Source organism: Nycticebus coucang, chromosome 20, assembly GCF_027406575.1.
Source record: "Nycticebus coucang isolate mNycCou1 chromosome 20, mNycCou1.pri, whole genome shotgun sequence".
NCBI lineage: Eukaryota > Metazoa > Chordata > Mammalia > Primates > Lorisidae > Nycticebus > Nycticebus coucang.
Window position 1 is genome coordinate 33,550,550 of NC_069799.1, and position 17,204 is coordinate 33,567,753.

The 17,204-nt window shown below is 39.6% G+C and overlaps 1 long non-coding RNA gene and 1 pseudogene across 1 annotated transcript; both read left to right on the forward strand.

Annotated features, from left to right (window-relative positions):
* The first annotated feature begins 5,012 nt into the window (after positions 1–5,012).
* LOC128572369 (uncharacterized) lies at positions 5,013–16,729 on the forward strand. The gene is made up of 3 exons (XR_008376189.1): positions 5,013–5,399; positions 11,011–11,197; positions 16,646–16,729. It is a non-coding gene; the product is annotated as an uncharacterized LOC128572369 (long non-coding RNA).
* LOC128572366 (elongation factor 1-delta-like) lies at positions 7,705–9,998 on the forward strand (annotated as a pseudogene).
* Positions 16,730–17,204: the final 475 nt, after the last annotated feature.

Genomic DNA, 17,204 nt, shown 5'->3' on the forward strand with positions numbered 1-17,204 from the left:
CGTTTGTAGCTCAGTTGTTAGGGTGCCGGCCATGTAAACTGAGGCTGGCAGGTTCGAACCCAACCCAGACCTGCTAAACAACAATGACAACTGCAACAACAAAAAAATAGCCGGGCATTGTGGCAGATGCCTGTAGTCCCAGCTACTTGTGAGCTGTGACAGACTCTGCTGAGGGCAACACAATGAGACTGTTTAAAAAAAAAAAAAGAATTTATAAATACACACATTTTTCTTTTTTTTTTTTTGTAGAGACAGAGTCTCACTGTACCGCCCTTGGGTAGAGTGCCGTGGCGTCACACGGCTCACAGCAACCTCTAACTCTTGGGCTTACGCAATTCTCTTGCCTCAGCCTCCGGAGCAGCTGGGACTACAGGCGCCTGCCACAACGCCTGGCTATTTTTTTGTTGCAGTTTGGCCAGGGCTGGGTTTGAACCCGCCACCCTCGGCATATGGGGCCGGCGCCCTACTCACTGAGCCACAGGCGCCACCCAATACATACATTTTTCAAAAGAAGAAATTATATCATTCTCCATTGTTCTATTATTTACTGTTTTCCAAGCCATAGTTAATTTGATGTCTATTTATATCAATTTCAGATAAATACTGAGGCCTATTTCATAAATTTGCAGGCCTGGCCTCTATTGTACCTCAAAAAGTCTTTTAAAATTCATATCCTAACAGAACTGTAATGTGTAAATTAAAAATTTTATTTGAAGAAGTTCTTTTTTTTAATGTTTACCATTATTTTATTATTTTTTAAGTTTAATGTTGAAATATCCATTGTATACCATTAACAATTAGAGAATTAAAGTTAAAATGACAACACAAAATATGAAATACATAGAAATAATTCTTCAGAAATAGATAGCATTTCTAGGTGGAAAACTTCTAGTTATTATTGAAAATATAAAAAGACATTTCTATATATGTTGTGAAATTGTTATTAATGTTTTTTTTGTTTGTTTGTTTAGGTATTCCTTCTGTTACAACTTGAGTTATTGTCTTTCTAGGGATATCACTGTACCACATAGCAAATTCAGTTTGCTCTGGGGGTTCAGCACGATTGTAGCAAACAGCTGGCCCACTGAGGGGCACACATATATGATATTGGGTGTTGTTATATATGCAGGTACCTTCAGGCTTTCCTGTATATTTTTCATAATAAGAGTAAACCAATAACACAATTTTGACAGTTTGTCCAGTTTGGGTTGCCTTTGGATACATTTTTCACAACCTTCATCATGTCTTACATCTAAGATTAAAGAAGGAAGGTGAAAAAGTCCAAAGCAAAGAATCAGTAATCAGCCCCACGCTGCTGCTGCTGATCTTCAAGCTTCTATTGTGCATAGACCAGTCAGCTCCTGGTATGTGACTGGGGGAGGGCTGTAGTCTGTTTTCTCAGGGTAAGGAGGTGGGGATGCTCTGGGTGTCATTGATACTGTCCACTTCCATCGCTGGTTGGTGAGTAATGCATCCAGGCAGGGATGCCATTCACCTTCACTGCTATTGGTGTGGACAGTATCACCCAGTAGGGGCCTGTTCACCATGATTTCAGCGGCCTCAGGTCCAATCTTTAATCCACACCTGCTTACCTGGAGAGTGGGGGTGGACTGGGGATGATAGACTAACAGGATATCTATCATTCACCCATTCTAAAATCTTTTTTTCGTTATTTTTCCCAGTGACGTTAGTTGGTTAGTAAGTTAGTAAATTTTGTTTCTTCTAGTTCTCTCAGGATCCCTGGTAAATTTCTTAAAATGGGAGGGGTCCTGTTATACAGTATTTATAGGGTGAGTAACCTACTTTTGTTGGGGGGGGTTTAGTTTTTTGAACCCTCTTACATTGATTGCATTTGTTAGGTAAAGTCCCTCTTATAATTGTGTCCCACCCCCAAAACGTATGTCACACACTGTCACTCCCCACCCCCCATTCTCCTTCCCTCTCTCAACTCTCCACTCCCCTGCCACCATTAGGTCATTAATTGTTCTAATATCAAAATTGAATGCATAGGATTCATGCTTCTCCATTCTTGTGATGCTTTACTAAGAATAATGTATTCCACTTCTATCCTGGTAAATACAAAAGATGCAAAGTCTCCATCTTTTTAAAGTATTCCGAATAGTATTACTTAAAGTATTACAAAGTCTCCATCTTTTTAAAGTATTCCGAATAGTATTCCATGGTATACATATACCACAGCTTGTTAATCCATTCCTGGGTTGGTGGGCATTTAGGTTGTTTTCACATTTTGCCTATTGTAAAGTTATATACTGATGCCAGTGCGTGATCTACTCTTCAAAGCAATTTTGGAATTCTTTTATTTCTTTGAATATCCATCAAAGCTGTTGTTACATTACACTTGATATTCTGAATATCAGCAAAATTTTTTTTTTTGCTATTTTCTTTATCTTTAGGTAACAGAAATATCATTGGAGGCCATATCAGGTGAGTAAGGAGGGTGTTCCAGTACAGTTATTTGTTCACTGGCTGAATACTCCCTCACACACAATGTATGTAAACTAGTGTATTGCCATGATACTAGACTCATGAGTTGGTAGCCAACATTTTTAGTTAAGGTTGTCCTAACTCTTTCCCTATTGACATTTCCATGGCCTCCTATCTTCTCACAGTCAGGTAAAGATTTGGATGCCCCCTTTAATGAATTTTTGCAATGTTTTCATTAGTTCTGCTCATTACTGGCTGCCCTGACCAATCTTTATCAATGATGCTTTTTTTTTTTTTTTAGAGACAGGAGTTTCACTTTGTTGCCCTCAGTAGAGTGCCATGGCTTAGGTGATTCTCTTGCCTCAGCCTCTTGAGTAGCTGGGACTAGAGGTGCCCTCTGCAACTATTTTTTGTTGCAGTTTGGCTGGGGCTGAGTTTGAACCTGCCACCCTTGGTATATGGGGCCAGCTCTCTACTTACAGAGCCACAGGTGCAGCCCAATGATGCTTTCTCACCTCTCAGAAAAATGTTCAATCCATTTGTAAACTGCCATTTTTTTTATGGCTTTATGACCATGATCTTGGACTAACTTGTCCCTGATGTCACCTCAGCTCTTGCCAAGTTTAACAAGAAATTTCCAAAAGTTTGTACATTGCTCTAACTGAAGCTCTGACATTCTTGCAACAACACAAAAACCCACACAATAAACATCACCCAACAAGACACCAACACATGTCAATGAAAACACAACTGTGAGGCACTGATACACCAAGAGTATGCAACCTTGCTGAGTTGTTTGCACAGTGCAGCCACTGTAAGTGCAAAGTGGCAAGTTCACAAACTTAATTCTCAGATCTCAAATACATTTCTTTATAATGAGAAAAAGATAAAAAAGTAAGGGTAGTTAACATTTGGTATTTGGGCAACAGATTGACTTTCATCTGTATTTGTAGTATTTATTATTTTACAAAACAATGTTGTGAAAGCCAAGAGAAAAAATTAACACAAAGAAATCACTGCTACAAAATGTGAGATAATTATCCTTCCGGGATAAGAAACATTCTTGTTGAAAACTATTCAGAACCCACCACTGCTCCAGCTCACTTCATAAATCTAGCACCTACCAAGGGGAAACCAGAAGACAGAGAATGCCAAGTATTACTTCTCTTCTCCACCAAGATCTTATTTGTGCAAGTTTCCAATTATCAAGAAGAAAATGGACTCAAAATGGAATGTTTAACCTTGCAGATACAGGCAGAGAGACAGAGTATAACACAAAGTAATTGTACATTAAAGATACAACAATCAAAAGAATATAAGGGTCAGGTACCATCAGATGAGTGTCCAATACGACTTCATTTACAACCTGTAGGTGTTGGACAATAATTATTCATCTTTTACAGGCTTTTCAATGAAAAAAATAGGGGTGTTATATGAAGATTGGCCTGGCTTTGTTGGCCTATATCTCATAAAGTTGTCAATGAAAGGAGGTATGTCTATTAATTCATGTTTAAAAGCATACAAACTTTTTTTTCTTTTCAAGACAGTGTCACTTTGTCTGCCTCAGTAAAGTATGGTGGTGTCATAGCTCACAGCAATCTCAAACTCTTGGGCTCAAGTGATCCTCTTGCCTCGGCAGTAGCTGGGACTACAGGTGCCTGCCACAACACCTGGGTATTTTTTTTAGAGACGGGGTTTTGCTCTTGCTCAGGCTGGTCTGGAACTCCTGGCCTCCAAGCATGTTAGGATTACAGATGTGAGCCACAGCTCCTGGCCGTTTGCTGCCCTTTTTGAGTTGTGACATTATCAATCAAATAAAGTGTTTGCACTTAATTTTTCACCTGCTGCATCACTTGTGGCTCTTTTATAAACCTATGGCCTTGCTCTGCTCTTGACTTTAAGAAAGCTCTACTTAGCCACCTCTCAACTAGAGTTGAATGGTCTGTGTTAAACCTCTGCTCAGACTCCTTGAAAAAGATCCAGGAAGAGACTCCAGACTCTTCTCAGGCTGAATTAATGGTCAGCTCCTTTACTGTGGTCAGTAGTAAAACACAGGGCAGACAGGGAGGTCATGTGAGCAAGTGGACTTGGTGAGGCAAAGGCTAAAAATAGGTACCCAGGCACAGGTAAGTATGAAATTCAGGAATTTAGTATAGAAAGGGGGTACATACAGTGGGAAGGGGGGTGGGTGGGTAGAGGGAGGGGAATCGGTAGGATCACACCTGTGGTGCATATTACAGGGGTATTTGCGAAACTTGGTAAATGTAGAATGTAAATGTTTTGGCACAGTAACTGAGATAACACCGGAAAGGCTATGTTAACCACTGTGATAAAAATGTGTCAAATGGTTTATGAAGTGAGTGTATGATGCCCCATAATCATATCATTGTATACAGTTATGATTTAATAAAAAAAAAAAAATCAGGTTTAATATTCTTTTTCTGGAGCCTGAGGATGATTTTGAAGCTTTTGAATATCAGTGGCACCTGTGGCTAAGTGGGTAGGGCGCTGGCCCCATATACTGATGGTGGCGTGTTCAAACCCGGCCACTGCCGAACTGCAACAAAAAAATAACCTGGCTTTGTGGTGGGAGCCTGTAGTCTCAGCTACTCGGGAGGCTGAGGCAAGAGAATCGCCTAAGCCCAGGAATTGGAGGTTGCTGTGAGCAGTGTGATGCCACAGCATTCTACCAAGGGCGATAAAGTGAGACTCTGTCTCTACAAAAAAAAAATAATAATAATAATAAAAATAAAGAGAAAAGGAGATGAAGCAGGGGTAGGTAAGGAGCTACATTACCTGGAAATGAAAACCTCGAGAGCTGTAGGTATAATAAGTAATATGCAGGCAGAGGGAATTCACAATGTCTATTGTTCCATTAGCTTATCTTGCCGAAAATGTATATTTACCTTCCAGATTTTGGCACCAAGATGTCATGTATGGGGACCAGATGTCAGGTATGTGTTCCCTGTTTTTTTGTTCCAGGTGCCAAAGAATGGCTACTGGTACCAAGACAATAGAACAAATGAGCAGAGCAAGTAGACACAAGTGTGCAAAAAATCAAAGTTTATTAAAGGACTGTACGCTCTAGAGAAGGTACACATCTACATTTTCAAGTGCAGAAGACCCTGGGATTACTATGACGTTTCCCCTTACATGGATTTTCCAATTCTATGTTAAGTGATATGGGGGTAAATATTTATGATTTTTACTGGAAAGGAGAAACCTTCCAGAATGGAGAGTCCTCCCATTTCTATTCCTGTAATGAATGAACACTATTTGTCATTGTAATTGTAAAGTGATAGAAGAGGTGTACATTTTACTAGGTGAAGAAAAATAGGTCACTTGAGCCAACTGCTGCCTTACTTGTATACACCTTCCAAAGACCCCTTTTCGTGGCCTTGGCCATACCTCCACATTGTGGCTTCTCTACCTCTGAGACCCATGTTTGTAAAGTAAACATCAGTTCAGTTTTGTGAAGCCTTCTTTAAATGCCAACTTTTATTTCTCAGATGCCCCCAGTACTCTATTTGTTTCTCTTATTATGGACAAAAGATTTCCTAGTATTATCTGCCCCTGTCTTTCCTTAGTCCTGTTTAACAGGATAAACACAGCTTTTTTTTTATTTGGTAGAGACAGAGTCTCACTTTATTGCCCTTGGTAGAGTGCTGTGGCATCACAGCTCATAGCAACCTCCAACTCCCGGGCTTAGGCAATTCTCTTGCCTCAGCCTCCCAAGTAGCTGGGACTACAGGCACCTGCCACAATGCCCAGCTATATTTTTTTGTTGTTGCAGTTTGGCCAGGACGGGGTTTGAACCTGCCACCCTCGGTATATGGAGCCGGCGCCCTACCCACTGAGCCACAGGCGCTGCCCAGGATAAATACAATTTTAAGAGTTTGAGATATTATTCACATTCATAGATTATTTCTTCCTTATGAATTATGATTAGAAAAGTGTGAGGTATATTTAAAGATATTATCACACTCTTCACATATATACAATTTCTCTATGAATTCTGTTATGTAATGGTGTGAGTACTGGTTATAGGTTTTGACACTTCTAATTTGCAGGGAGTTTCAATCTCAAATAAATAAATAAATCTGTGTCTGCATATATATATATATATATATATATATATACATACACATAATCAAAATTAAAAAGTAGTCACTAATAATAATAATAATAAGAGCCAAACAGAACAAAAAGAAAAATTTTTCATTGGCTTGGTGCACATAGCACAGTGGTTATGGCAAGCCAGCTAAACAGCAATGACAACTGCAACAAAAAATAGCCAGGCATTGTGGTGGGCACACATAGTCCCAACTACTTGGGAGGCTGAGGCAAGAGAATCACTTAAGCCCAAGAGTTTGAGGTTGCTGTGAGCTGTGACACCACGGCAGTCTACCCTGGGTGACAGCTTGAGAGACTCTGCCTCAAAAAAAAAAAAGAAAGAAAAAAGAAAATTTTGTCATTTTTACCCACCACAGACTTTACCCCATCTTAAGACAGCATAATGAAAATGGAAGTAAACCTCCAAATCCCAGTTTTGTGTTTTGCTCAAAAAATAAAAAGTGACACTTCCTTTAATCCTTCTTGCTTTTGAGGGTGTTTCTAAAAAAAGATTGCTGTCTCCCATTACTTAGAGTGCAGAAAGGAATGGTGCTATAGTTTATAAGGCAGCCTGGGGTTGTTGAATTCAAAGGTAAAATATTGTTACAGCAGAGAGACTCCAATACAACAGATAGATTCAGGCCTAGCAAGTGATGACAAGCTCTTATAAGGAAATGTGGGAAAATGCTTCAACTAAAATAACTACACACTTCCACAGTCAAAACACCCTCTGAATGTAATGGTCCTTGCTTCCCTAGTACAATGTGTGTCATAGTGGCGTAGGATACAATCATATCACAAAGTTTGTGAAAGGTGGCTTTCCTAATCTTCAAAAATTAATGAAAGATTATACACATACAAAGTATTAGGATGATGTAACCCAAAGAACAAAATAAATAACCTGGAATCAACCATAAAAAATAGAGTTGTCTAAATTACTTTAAAACTTTATCTGAATAGTGCTAAATGGATCAAATGGGAATGGCACAGACAACAAGTAAAATCAGAAAAATGAAGGTATCAAAAAATAAAAGCTGACTCGGTGCCAGTAGCTTAGCAGCTAGGGTGTCAGCCACATATACCAGAGCTGGCGGGTTTGAACCCAGGCAGAGCCATGAGACTCTGCCTCAAAAAAAAAAAAAAAAAAGAAGAAGAAGAAGAAGAAGAGGGGAGCAATGACTCATGCCTATAATCCTAACACTCTGGAAAGCAGAACCAGGTGCATGGCAGAAGCTCCCTGACATTTTCAAAGAAATATAAATGATCGACAAGCATTTCAAAGGTTGCCTAAAGTACTAATTGTTAGAGCAAAATCACAACGGAATATTACATCATACTCACAATGAACACTAAAAAATAGTTGAGAAATTGGAAACTTTTTGAACTGTTGGTGTGGAAAAATGTTGCAGACACTACTAAAATGTATGAAGGTTTCTCAGAAGACTAAAATTAAAAGTTATTATTTGATCCAGCAATCTCATGTTTGGGTATGTATCCAAAATATGCACTACAAATGGGAAAGATAAATGTTCTCTCTCACTTCCATCACAGCATTATTTACAAAAGCCAAGATGTGGCCGAGTGCAGTGGCTCACACCTGCAATCCTAGCATTTTGGGAGGCTGAGGCAGGAGGATAGCTGGAACACAGGAGTTTGAGACCAGGCTAAGCAACAGTAAGTCCTTGTCTCTACTAAAGGAAGAAAAGTATAGCCAGGAGTTGTGGTGGGCACCTGTCATTCCAGCTATTAGGAGGCTGAGGCAGGAAAATTGTTTGAACCTAGGTGTTGGAAGTTATTTTAAGCTGGGATGATGCTACAGCATTCTAGCCTGGCTAAGAGTGTAAGGCTCCATCTCAAACAACAACAACAAAAAAATCTCTTTTCTAGGTAACTACAATGTTCCACTGTAACCGTGGACTAATACAGAGCAGGTATTTTTCCTTAATGTTAGTTAACATTTTGTTGAATGAGAGTGGATATACTGAATGTAGTATATGGCAATAAAATTTCATGGAAAATATACAATTTATTAATATGAGATATTTGACAGAAAATGTTAATAAACATTTAAAAACAATAAAGATAATTTTTATATGTTATTAAGATATTGCTATTTTTACAAAAACTGAAAATGTTTAATTCACCATTTAGAACCAATCAAAATCCTTACATTTATAAATAAAGTAAAAACATGAACCTTGTAAGATATGATAAACATTACTATTTAAAATAAGCATTTAGGGCATGCCTGCCGGTCCCCCTCTGGTCGCCACGTCCTTGCCTGGTGTCAGAAAAATGGCTACAAACTTCCTAGTCCATGAGAAGATCTGGTTTGACAAGTCCAAGTATGATGATGCAGAAAGGAAATTCTATGAGCAGATGAACGGGCCTGTGGTGGGCTCCTGGCTGGAGAATGGTGCCACTGTGATTCTCCGAGACATTGAGAGAAGAGAACACCCAGAAAGCTCCTGCTGGAAGCTCAGGCCCTGGGGCCTCCGGTGGCCCAGTGGAGACCACAGCGAGCTCAGTACCCAAATTGCCAGCCTGGAAGTGGCTGCCCAGAGCCTGCGAGGGAGGCATGGTACGGGACCTGCAGCAGGCTCCCTCCCCACTGGAGGCCCTGCTCGGGGTGCTGGACAAGAGCTCCCCCAAGCCATCGGGCCACAGCCCCACAGACCCAGCAATTGTGTCCCATGCGCCAAGTGGAGCCACCAATCAAGGTGACCACATCACCCGAGGATGATGAGGATGACAACATCAACCTGTTTGGCAGTGACAACGTGGAAGAGGACAAAGAGGCAGCCCAGCTGCAGGAGGAGTGGATGTGGCAGTGTGCAGAAAAGGAGGCCGAGAAGCCAGTGCTGGTTGCCAAGTCCTCCATCCTGCTGGATGTGGAGCCTTGGGATGATGAGACAGACTCGGCCCAGCGAGAGGCCTGTGTTCCATCCCACTGGACTGGCTGCTCTGGAGGGCATAGAGCCTGGTGCCTGTGGGCTATGGCATCCTCAAGCTGCAGATCCAGTGTATGGTGGAGGATGAAAAAGTGGGGACCAACCTGCTAGAAGAAGAGATGGCTAAGTTTGAGGAGCATGTGCAGAGGGTGGACGTCGCAGTGTTCAACAAAATTGGAAGCCTAATGAGCGTGTGAGTGCATGTGGTTCTGCCATGAATAAAGACTGCACCTCCAAAAAATAAAAATATATTAAAAATGTAAAATAAAATAAGCATTTGGGAGGCTCGGCACCCATAGCTCAGTGAGTAGGGCGCTGGCCACATACAGCACAGCTGGCCCAGGCCTGCTAAACAACAATCACAACTGCAACAAAAAATAGCTGGACATTGTGGCTGGTGCTTATGATGCTTATAGTCCCAGCTACTTGGGAGGCGGAGGCAAGAGAATCGCTTCTGCCCAAGAGTTGGAGGTTACTGTGAGCTGTGACACCACAGTACCGAGGGCAACATAGTGATACTCTGTCCCTAAAAAAGAAAAAATGCATTTGAGAAAATAAGAAAGTGAGGACAATACTGTTGATTTTTTTTGCCCATAGTAAATTAGAATTTCAAAGTGAGACTTTTGATAAATATGGAGTGCCTACTAATAATCTAATTTACTTCTTACATAAGTTGAAATCCTCACACAAAGTTCTGAATATTTAAATCTAAAATTACAGAAAACTGAATACAGAATAAAATGGAATGTCAAAACGTGTATACAGACAGTAAAAGCAGCAAGACAGCAGTCTTATGTTCATGTATTCCCCCTGTGATAACAAAAATTGGGAGCCACTGTAGAATAATATTAAGAAATAAACATCTCTACCAAAAAAAAAAAAAAGAAAAGAACATATCCTACATCAAGGACACAAAGTGAACTCAGTGTGAGTTTAAAATGGCTTGCTATTCTCACAGAGGCTTAAGGGACCTGGGCCCCCCTGAGGCACACACAGAGCTGACTTGCCTGGAGTTAAAATTCCACAAGCCAATTCTCTGAAGTTATGTACCTCGTCAAGCCTGAGGTCAAAGGGCATGCCACCCCTCTTCAGAGATACGGGCCAGAGGGTTGATGTATGTTAAAAACATATTGTCAGAGGTCTATATGTGTTCTGCCCTGTGGAGAAACACAGTTGTTATTTCATGCTGAGTAAACTGAATGAACGATTGAAGGTATTCTTCCATTAACTCTGTTCCCCTATGGCTGTGTTGTTCTTTGTGATCTTTATTTAGATACCTGCCCAAGAGATTAGTCAGTGTCTAGAAAAGAATGTTTACTGCAGAAGTGATTGTCTTGATGTGGTAACAGGATATTTCCTTATAAGTTAATTTCAGATAGGTAAAATGAGGTAATGGTGAAACTAACAGATGATAGATTAAGTGTGTACATGACTAGAAGTGTATAAAATCAGACCCCATGCTGTGTAGTCTGTTTCTTGCCTGCTTTTCTTAACCTTGCAGGAGTGAGCTTGTTCCTGAAGGCTACCAGGCTGGCTCTCTTCAGCACTGACATTTACACCAACATATTGGTGAGGAGGACGGGATGGTGCTGCAGCTGTCAAGATAAGGAGAGTTTCCAGACTCCAGGCTGGGGGATGGCCACCCCTGCTGGGACGCCTTGATCTGCTCTTTGCTGTAGCCGCTTGAGGTAAGCTTGAGAACCCTGTAACTGGGAAGGTGCAATTGCCACACAGAGTACGTGGGACATCTCCAGCATACCAAGAAATATAGGAGCAAATAATATGAGTCTTCAGCTCTCTTCTTCCTTGGAGGATCAGTATATTGCCATTTAAAAAACTCTGATTTCTACCACTTAAATTCCAGTAAAAACCAGTAACCTGTGGGAACTTTTTCATGTAGTTGTTAAGCATTGCCACTGGTTCATGCCTGACTGAAGAGTCCAGCTTAATTTGAAAGTCTGGAAGAAAGTGGGTCAGGCTCTGCATTGTGCCCACCACAAAGGCAATTTTATAAGCAGGGAGGTATGGGCAGCGTATCAGCTGGTTCACACAGAGTTGGAACTGTTCCAGCCATGTTCTGAGCAATCCTCTGGGACTGAGAAGATTGGCACTGACAAGCTGCCACCCCCACTCCTTTGCCTGAGCTGGGTCAATTGGACCAGTCAGAGCAGGCTGAGGAAGTCCCAGAGAACCCAGACATGAATATGATATGCCAGAGTCCTACTCTGACCCCAAGCCTAGTAGGCCATCTAACTGAGAAATATGTGGGTGATGTAATTAGTCTAGATAGTGATGTGGAGTGCTCTCTGGAATTAGTAGAAATGGCTGACGAATCAACTCAAAAAGTCTGAGTTTGAACATCTTAAAAAGGTTATGGCTGAAGGCTTTCAAACAATGAATCAAAGAATTACCTTCTTGGAAAAGAAGGGAGCTAAAATACTCTCCTCTAGAGCAAGCTCTAAAGCAGGTTCTTGTAAAGATGTGCTTCCACCTTACAAGCCTTTAACTCCTTCTGCACCAGCAGGTCCTATGATCTGGAGGGATGGCCCCTTACATCGTAATGCTCCACCAGGAGTCTATCCTGTGTGGCCTAATCCCCCAGATACTCACTTCATTGCATGGTATCACTTTCCTTTAGATGTTTCTCAATTGGCTATATCTAATTAGAACTCAGTTCAAATTTCAGAATTGGGTAATAATAAAGAGCCTGTTATATAAGCATATCCTGTTTTCAGGCAAATTCAAGAGAATGCTCAATTAGGTGCCACTCAACATGTTCCTATAGAAGTAAAAGTTTTAAGAACAATAAAAGATGCTGTTTATACTTATGGACCTACTTCTCCTTTTGTAATTGGCATTTTAAATTCATATTGCACAAATCGTATTTTTATACCTGCTGACTGGGAAACTTCAGCTCATACTACCTTGAGCCCTGGTCAATTTTTACAATTCAAGGGTTGGTGGCTGGAAGAGGCAACTTTGCAAAACTGAGCTTGGGGAACTCCAGTTAACTCTTTAATGAGTACTGTCCCTGAGGCTGACATTCACCAAAGCTGCAATTAACACAAGACTTATTAATACAGGTTAAAGATGTCTGCATTAGACCTTGGCAAAGACTAGAGGAAAAAATGGGGTTAAACAGTTTTTTACAAGAATTATGCAAGCAAACAATGAACCATATTCTGAATCTGTAGCTAGACTTTAGACAGCTATTGAAAGGTATGTTCCTGGAAAACAGGCCAGACAGATACTTTTATTACAATTAGCGTTGGAGAATGCCAATTCAGATTGTAAGTTGGCCCTGGCACCTGTCAGAAATCAGGATAATGTTTCCATTGAATAATATCTCCGCACTTGTTGGGATATTGGGTCCAGAACATTTCAGGCAAAGCTTAATGCTACAACCTTGGCAGATGCACTTAATGGGACTAAAAAAGAAAGCAAAATGTTTTAATTGTGGAATAATGGGGCATCTACATTCAGAATGTTGCAAGGCTTAAACTGAAAGTGCTCCAGCTGCTATAGCTCAAAATGCCAAGTTGGAAGCACCTGGCCTCTGTCACCACTACGGAAAGGCAAACATTGGACTAATGAATGTAGATCTGTTAAGGATAAAGAGGGCAAACTCCTGCTGCCCAAGGTAGAATTTGTTCCAGCTCAGGATCCAAAAAACGGGGTGCAGGGCTCAGCATGGGGCCCGATGATAAACACCACAAACATCCCAAATCAATTTCCAGTAAACAGTGGGGTATCGCATGCACGGTGAATCAGAACAACGAATTGGAATAGAGCCTATGAAACTACATGTTCAGAATCTCATGCAACTCAAGGAAGTGCAGCTTTAGATTTAATAATACTATCTGAGGAAGAAATCTTAGCTGGACAAAAGCCTAAGAAACTTCAGACTGGAATTTATGGCCCTATTCCACCAGAGTCTGTGGGGCTTATTTTAGGTAGAAGCAGTTTAACAATGGAAGGTTTAAACATACATCCTGGAGTTATTGACTCTGATTTTCAAGGGGAAATTATGCTTATGACTTTTTCTACCCAGAATATAAAATTAAAAGCTGGTCAAAGAATTGCATAAATTTTAATATACCAGAAAGAACAGGCCACTCCTGTAAAGCAGGAAAGTGACTTTGACAGTACTGGAAAACAAGTTTTTTGGCATACTTTCCTTAATGACTCTAGACCTCAGGGTACAGTAACTTTTGCTGATAGAATGGCAATTACTGGATTAGTAGATTCAGGAGCTGATGTTTCAATAATTGCTTCTTTCATGTGGCCTAGGGGCTGGCCAAAAAAGAAAATTGAGGCTACATTTGTTGGTATGAGAACCGTAACTGATATTGAACAGAGTGTTAATACTTTAGACTGTTCTGGCCCTGAGGTCAGAAAGCTCAGCTGCACCCCTATGTGGCTCCTATTGCATTATCTATATGAGGCAGAGATCTTTTACAACAATGGGGAGCCATGATTACTGTTCCAACTATTTCCAAACCAGCCAAGACTATTATGATGAATATGGGTTATAATCCCATTGACCCCACTCCTACTTTAAAACCTGAAATTGTAAGAATGGGGAATGACAAAATTGGACTGGGCTTGCATGCTCTTCATGAGGGTTTTATATAGAGGCTCCTGTTCAGCGCTTCACCCTGCCATTAAAATGGTTAACAGATAAACTGATATGGGTTGAAAAGTGGCCACTCCCTCATGAAAAATTAGAAGAGCTTAATAATCTAGTTTAGGAACAGCTTGAAGCAGGACATACTGAACACAGCACAAGTTCATGGAACAGTCCTGTATTCCTTATAAAAAAGAAATCTGGAAAATGGAGAATGTTGACTTATTTAAGATGAGTTAATGCAGTTATTTCTCTGATGGGAACCTTACAATTGGGTATACCTAACCCATCCCTAATTCCTAAAACTTATTCTATTATCATAATTGATTTAAAAGACTGTTTCTTTACCATTCCTCTTCATCCTGAGGATGCTGAGAAATTTGCTTTTACTATTCCTGCATTGAACTCAGAAAAACCTGCAAGGCTCTTCCATTGGAGGTCCATCCTCAAGGCATGTTGAATAGCCCCACCTTGTGTCAGCTTTTTGTAAATCAGCCTTTAGAAATAGTAAGAACACTTTTCCTGGAGGGTATGTGCTTACATTATATGAATGACATCTTGATAGCACACCCTAATAAGGAAAAGTTACAACAGATGTTTGAAGCTGTAAAAGAAAATTGCCAGCAGTTTGGGCTTGTAAATTCTGAGGACAAAACACAGCATACAGATCCTTGGGAGTATTTAGGATACAAAATAACTAGGCAAAAAATAATTCCACAAAAAGTAACTATTAGAACTTTAAAGTAACTATAAAAACTCTGAATGATTTTCAAAAACTGTTGGGAGATACAGATTAGATTAGACCTAATTTGGAAATTCCCATGTATGTTCTAAAAAATTTATTTGAAAAAAAAATTATTTGAAACTTTAGAAGGACCAGCTGGTTTAAAAAGCCATAGAGTATTAATTGCTGAAGCAGAAGAAGAATTACAATGGATAGAACAGCATATCCAGCAATCCCAAATAGATAGAATTGATGATGTTGGTCATTTTTATTTATATGTGTTTCCTTGCAGTCATTCTCCTACTGGACTGTTAACAAAGGAAGATAATTTCATAGAATGGTGTTTTCTACCTAATAAAACAGTTAAGAAAATGGAAATATATATATATGTATAATGGTCACAATAATTTTAAAAGGACATCAAAGATTTAGACAATTAATTGGTAAAGACCCTGAAAAAATATTTGTGCCCCTTACTAATTCTCAAATTAACAATCTATTTATCTTCAACATTGAATGGCAAATTGCTCTTTCTGATTACCTAGGATTTATAGACAACCACTATACTAAAGATAAAAGAATTCAATTCCTTAAAAGAAGTAATTGGATATTACCAAAAATTATTAAAGAGCATCCTTTACATGATGCTTTCACTTTTTATACTGATGTCAACAAGAAAGGAATTGCAGGATATGTAGGAGAAGAAATACAAAAGGTTGAACAGGCTCCTTATCAATCTGTCCAGAAAGCTGAATTATTTGCTATAGTAATGATATTAAGTGATTACCCTAAGAATCTAAATATAATTAGTGACTCCAGGTATTCAACCATTGTAGTACAAAATATTGAGACTGTTACTTTAACTGAAAGTAATTCAGTATTAAATTTGTTGTTTCAAAAACTACAAAATTTGGTAAGAGCCCGAGTAAAAGGTATTTATATTACAGATATTAGAGCCCATACAGGATTACCTGGACCTATATCTGAAGGAAATCATACAGTAGATCAATTTATAGAGTCAGTACTTACTGCCCAACAAGAACATAATATTCATCATTCTAATGCAAGATCATTAAAACAGAGACATGGCATCACTTGGCACTCCACCAAAGCCATAGTTTGATCTTGCCCCACTTGCCAACCTTCAGTAGCACCTCCTTTACCCAAGGGAGTTAATCCTAGAGGATTGAAATCTAATCAACTATGGTAAATGGATGTGACTCAATTTCCAGAATTTGGAAAAACAAAATAGATACATCATACTGTGGATACTTATTCTCATTTTTCATGGGCAACAGCATTATCATCTGAAAAAGTAGATGCTGTCATCACACATCTCTTGGAATTCTTTGCTATTATGGATGAACCTGAAACTATAAAAACAGATAATGGATCAGCATATATTTCAAATAAATGCAAAGAATTTTTTAATCTCCATCAAATAAATCATAAAACTGGTATTCCACAGAATAGCATGGGTCAGGCTATAATTGAAAGACAAAATAGAACATTAAAAGATATGCTGACAAAACAGAACAGGGAAGGACAGTATACCTTCCTAAGAAACAGATTATCTTCAGCTCTATTTACTATAAATTTAAAAAAATTGAATGATGAAAATGAAACTCCAGCATCTAAGCACTGGAGTATGATCACACCACCATCTACTGACCAACTAGTATATTACAAGGACAACCTAAATAATCAGTGGATCCCTGCCACTGTGTAAAATGGGGAGGGGATTTGCTTATATTTCTGCAGGAGACCATAACTTTTTGGTTCCAGATAAAAATATTAAACTCAGCAGTGTCACCTATGAAGAAACAACGGCAGAGAAACCTGATGGAATTTTGAGTGAACAAATCAGCCACGAGATTCTGGCACCTAACCTTGACCCACAAGAATGGGAAGTGCAAGAAGATGATGACAGCACATCTGGAAATGGTGACCATGCAACAAATGAAGAAACTGGGGAAAGCTGCTGTGACAAGACTACTCAGACAAAAGAGAAAGGTAACACCTGTGACTATCTTTTTTAGCAATGTTTGCTTTCCTTATGTCAACTGTAGAAGGAAAGGAATTTCATTATTGGACTTATGTCCCTAATCTACCACTTTTGCAAGGGGTTAGTTGGACTGAACCTACTGTTCCTATTTATGTAAATGAGTCTGTGTGGCTTCTGGGTCCTTATGACACCAGAGGACCATTTAAACCTGAAGAAGAGGGAATGAAACTTGTTAATTATACTTCTAGGGTCACCGGCCCTCCTATTTGTTTTGGTCAAAATATCAGTGTTTAAATATGACTGTACAATACTAAGTCATTATGATCGTCCAGCTTCTGG